The sequence below is a fragment of the Octopus bimaculoides genome, chromosome 14, assembly GCF_001194135.2.
Source record: "Octopus bimaculoides isolate UCB-OBI-ISO-001 chromosome 14, ASM119413v2, whole genome shotgun sequence".
NCBI lineage: Eukaryota > Metazoa > Mollusca > Cephalopoda > Octopoda > Octopodidae > Octopus > Octopus bimaculoides.
This window is the reverse complement of record NC_068994.1, coordinates 20654188-20660331: the sequence shown is the minus strand read 5'-3', so window position 1 is coordinate 20660331 and position 6144 is coordinate 20654188.

Sequence of the window (6144 nt, the reverse complement as noted above, 5' to 3'; positions counted from 1 at the left end):
TTTTGCTTCCCGCGATCCCTTTTGATCGAAATCCCCATCTTTTTTTTCCGCGATCCCTTTTGATCGAAATTATCCCCCCCCCCCAAGAAAAGCTCTACTTTGTAATTTGTCCATTTTCTGTATTTAGCCCTGTGTGGCTATAATAAAAAGATATCTAGAAGAGAGCCAGGCTGAATAAAATCTTGGTAGATCAAGACAATATAATTTTTCATCTGCAACCATTTGTTGAACCCAGTGATCTAAATATCTACTTTACTTTTGGGGGATTTTGCATGTGGTCAAATAAGGCAGTATGATGGTGTGCAAACCACAATTTCCATTTGTCTTAAATATCTTAGATCTTATCCATTTATAGGTGTTTCTTGTTAACATAGACGGGTCGCTTAATTGTTGAACTATTTTAACTCTTTTGTACTTAATCCAGTCAAATCTAGCCAAAATATTCTACTTGTTTTATGTTCAAACTAGCCACATCTGGCCCTTCACACCAATCCTATAATATCATTCTAAAAATTAACAGTTACCTTATCAAAATTTCTAAGCTACAAAATAATGCATGATTAATTTGAAACCATGTGAATAAATAAACTTTACTTTTGACAGAATAATTTGAATGCTAAAGGGTTAAAATTTCCTAACAACTTTTGGGTAATATATTCATCTGGGCTAAAAAGTCAGCTTTCTTTTGCAGTTCATAACAAGTAACAGTCATAGTCATTATGGACAAAGTAACATCAGTGAAGTGAACCTGGGAGTGTTGCCAGGAACTCCAAAAAGGATTTTCTCTTTTTCATAAAGGACTGTATCTATCAGTTTCCTGCACGCTCTTGACAACTTTTGTCCCTTTGAGTTGACTTTTTCCATCAGATGGGGAAGTAGACATCTCTGACTCACCTGGTGGTGGTGGTGATCCAGTAAACTATTAAGTTGTTGGGTCACCACCATATCTGCTTAGAAATAAGGAAGTTGGTCCTTAGAAGTCTCATTGTCCACAAATACAATGCAGTGATTAAAACAAAGTATGAGCATTTCACCTTTTGTATGACTATTCAGTACCATATTGAGTTAACCATATGTGCTCTAACCTAACTTGCCCACAATGAAATAAATCGTGGATTTGGATTTCCTAGAGAGGAAATATCAAGCCTATAACCTGGTGAAATACATTCTAAATCATAAAGGAAGTTATTTGTAGAGTAGCAGCTGACATTAGAAATAAGGTCATAAACTGGACACCTGATACTCTGTGTGATAGCTTGAAATATACACTGTCAGTCTCACTGAGGCATTAGGTGTGACTTTGTACCAGCTTTAATGGTTAAAAATTGGTACCATCACTAGTTAGGAATGTTACATTCATTGGATTTGTATCTTAGGAGTGGGGAACTATTAATGTAAGCAAAGCAGTTTCAATACCAAAACATACAATATCTTTTCTTCAAGAAAATGAGGTAACATGCAATAAATGCAGTTGTTCAATCTGCTAGAAATAATAGCCAAATCTCCTTTGAATCACACCCTACTGTCTTAAAAATAGTAATGCACTATATATACAAAAAAAGCCTTTCATATATAAAGATGAGATGGTCATGACTGGAATGCTGACATGGGACTACTCAATGAAGGCTGACCTGGGGAAAAACAATATCTTTCCTTTACTCTCATTTGATAGTTGGAGAAGCATGCTAAGTTGTATAAATTATTGGTTCATGAGTCATGAGTTTACTTTTCAGTACAAGTGTTATACTGAGTTTGAGACCTATGAATAAAATGACTGAAATATATATACCAATATCTATTGGCAGATTATGAGAAAATCATAAATCAAATGAAGCTTTGATGACAATTGCAGCTTAATGATAGGTTGAATAAGATAATGATCAAATAAAATTTCTTATCACAACACCAGGCAATACAATTCTAGCTGACATATTTGAGATTTGTTTTTGATTAATTTGGAGTTGCTAAAACTCAAAATCACATTGGTTTTTGTCTATTGCATTCATTTTTTATTCTTCAATATACAGCATTTTTAATAATCACTAAATTGCAATAAAGGGATCACTTTTGCCCTATCAGCATTGGTTTAGATAAGTGTTTATTCTTTTGACTCAGTCATTTGACTGTGGCCATGCTGGAGCACCACCTTGAAGGGTTTTAGTTGAACAAATTGACCTTAGGACTTTTTTTTAAAGCCTATTACTTATTCTATCAGTCTCTTTTACTGAACTGCTAAGTTACAGGAACAAAGACACACCAACACCAGTTGTCAAGCAGTGATGAGGAGACAAACACAAAGACACACAAAAGCACACACACGTGTGCACGCACACACACACACACGCAGCAAGTTTCTTTCTGTTTCCATCTGCCAAATCCACTCACAAGGTGTTGGTTGACACAAGGTTATAGCAGAAGACACTTGCCCAAGAAGACACTTGCCCATGCAGTGGGACTGAACCCAGAACCATGTGGCTGGGAAGCAAGCAACCATTTTTTTCACCTATGGACCTCTTTGATTCCTATTTTACTTGGATGAACCCTCCAAGCCATTTGATGTTTTAAAAAAATCATATTATATTTGTATAATTAAATATTATTAGAAATTGTCCAGAAAAATTGTTAAAATATTTCATAGAAGTATAACCAATTTATTGCAAATAAATTTTAACAACAAAGTCTTATATGGGCCCTAAGGGCCATATGGACCCCATTTGAGAACCACTGGTTTAATTGATACAGCATAATACAACATACTTTTATATATGTTGTTGTGTCCACTTGTATGCTGAAATTAGAGATCTCACTTACACTTTATATTTTGTTGGTTAGCAGTTAGACCTGTTATGAAATATATTTGCTGGCAGAACTGATAGCACACCAGGCAAAATACTAAGCAGTATTTCGCTCATCTTTACATTGCGAGTTCAAATTCTGCCAAGGTCAACTTTGCCTTCTATCTTTTCAGGGTTGATAAAATAGTACTATTTGAGCACTGGGGGCAATGTAATTGACTTATCTCCTCCCCCAAAATTGCTGGCCTTGTGACAAAATTTGAAACCAATATTAATGTTATCTATATAGTATTATTATAAGTGGAGGCACAATGGCCCAGTGATTAGGGCAGCAGACTCGCGGTCATGGAATCGCGGTTTCGATTCCCAGACCGGGCGTTGTGAGTGTTTATTGAGCGAAAACACCTAAAGCTCCACAAGGCTCCGGCAGGGGATGGTGGTGAACCCTGCTGTACTCTTTCACCACAACTTTCTCTCACTCTTACTTCCTGTTTCTGTTGTGCCTGTAATTCAAAGGGTCAGCCTTGTCACACTGTGTCACGCTGAATATCCCCGAGAACTACGTTAAGGGTACACGTGCCTGTGGAGTGCTCAGCCACTTGCACGTTAATTTCACGAGCAGGCTGTTCCGTTGATCGGATCAACTGGAACCCTCGACGTCATAAGCGACGGAGTGCCAATAACAACAGTATTATTATAATATTGTATCATTAAAACAAACTTATATTACTAAATTAGTTTGATTCAGCACAGAAGTTTAGAGTAAAGCCATTCAACAAAAAAGGTATCTGCTTTGGTTTTTATGCAGCAAATTTTGTGGACCGGATATGAAAAAACTTAGAGAAGCAGGATCTTTAGAGCCCCCAGATAAATGAACTTATAAAATATAAGGTGCTACTGGGGTCCCTAACTTCTGTGCACAAGTGGATATATCAGCATATTGTCCTTTTATAGATAGATATAAAAAAGATTTTAATCCTGATTTTGAGTTTTTATCTTTGTACTCCCATGTACAGAACATCTTCCTTTCCTTGCCATTTTTATGAGTTGTCCCTATATTTCTCCTTTATAAACTTCATGGAATGAAACCGATGATAAAATGTACAGATATGATGGAGAGTGTGGAATGATGTTCATTACCTTCTCAGTTATGGTTTATCATCAATGATTAGGAAAGCTTAATGCAAGCCACATAGTTGTGAGCAAACTTTTTAGCAACATAACTTTGCCTATTTCCTTATAAGAAATTATTACTTCAATAAATTGTATTAAATCGTCACATGCCTTTGTCTTTTACAGTTGCCTCCTTTTTGATATGCTAACTATCTATTGAATATATGACAGTCTGCTTCAATAGGTGTAAGTGCTAAAACGGAAAATGCTCATAATGGCAAAATATTGAAGGAGGAATGTAACTCTGAGTAATGCTTGATGATGTGAATTCAGTTTCATTAAAAAGTAGATTCCTCAAGAAAATCTGATTACATTGTGTAACACGATTTTTGTCTTTGGGTAATAACTTATTTCCATTTGCTTTCCCTAGAAAATATGAAAAATGGTTCTTCCAAAGTTTGAAAGAAATCATCATCATCATTTAACGTCTGCCTTCCATACTAGCATGGAGGGCGGACATTAAACGATGATGATGATGATGATGATGATTTCCTTCGAACTTTGCTTTTGTCACATTTATTCAAACCCCAAAGAATCCCTCTCAACACATGACTACGATGCTTCCCAACTACTCCTGCTCATGATCAAAGATGCACATGTTGTCAGTCACTAAGGGACATGCTCAAGTGGTTAAGGTCAAGCAAATCTGTTGTACTGAGCAGAATATTTGTTATAATGATATTTCTGTTTCAGCAACTTGAATCTGTCTGAAATGTAATGGAAAATAGACAAGTTCCAAAACAATGATGTCTAAACCACAAAAGCAAAATCTGAAGGGAACAGTAGTTATTTCCTTTGATTTCTGGATAGAAGCAAATAAGAAATAAATTTATTGACCAAAGACAAAAGAAAAAATATTTTGTTACACAGTGCTATAGATGTGTTTCGGGCAAGGCTGGGTATACATATTCTCTAGCAAGTTCTGTTACATTGATAAAGCAAAGTTTATGCCCTTACAGGTGAATTGTTTTCCTATTTATACATGTAGGCAATCGATCGTTAATGTTTTAGAATCATTTCTTCATAATTGAGTTAATATTACAGCTGTGTAAATTTCAAACGACTCATTCTTCCCACCGCGAGTTTTATTTATGGGGAGAGCAATCATACTAGTTGTTTGTTAAAAAATAGAGTACTCCCCCTTGTAGTTTTAGCTTTCTTACTCTATCAGAGATTCTCACCGTAGGCAGTATCTAGGCTTTAGAGGGCGTGTTTACCTATAGTAGTAACTATAAAACATGATAAAACTAGTAAAAGTTATTAAAATAAAATGAGACCTTACCAGGTACAGGGAAGTCATTGACTTGCAATATATAAAGTAAGTTTACAACTTCTGTCTTGAATTTTTTGTCATTTCACTGTTAAAAACTTATACAATTCATTTTCAAAGTAAAATTTTATAAATTATCGTCCATGTTAAGTTAGTTTAGTCATGATACCTCACTCACTCCTTAGGCATAACAACTACTTAAAGCAGGGTGCTTTTATGTGTTACTGGCATGAGTGCCATTTGTGCGACACTGGTATCTGTCACGATTGTGATTTTGCTTGGCTTGATGGGTCTTCTTCTCAAGTATGAATATAATGCCTAAGTCCTTGGTCATTGCCTCCATGAGGCCCAACACTCGAAAGGAGCTTGGCCACTTTGCCTCCATGAGGCCCAACGCTTGAAAGGAACTCAGCCACCTCGCCTCCATGGGCCCAACACTCAAAAGGAACTCAGCCCCTTTGCCTCCACGAGGCCCAATGCTCAAAAGGAACTCAGCCACTTTGCCACGTTTTTCACAGAAGATTGGAAGCAAAAAACCCTGCTGCATGACGATTTATAACTATCATGCAATGTCAAAGCAAAGAGACAGTAACACACTCACACATATATATACATGTACATGCAATGAGTTTCTTTCAGTTTCTGCCTACCAAATCCACTCACAAGACTTTGGTGAGCTATAGTAGAAGGCACTTGTCCAAGGTGCCATGCAGTGGGACTGAACCTGGAATCATGTGGTCGGAAAGCAAACTTCTTACCAGACAACTTCACCTACACCTATATTAACATCATCATCATCATCATTTAATGCCTGTTATCCATGCTGGCATGGGTTAGACAGTTTGACCAGGGCTGGCAAGCTGGGAGGCTGCATCAGACTCCAGTCTATTTTGACATGGTTTCTAT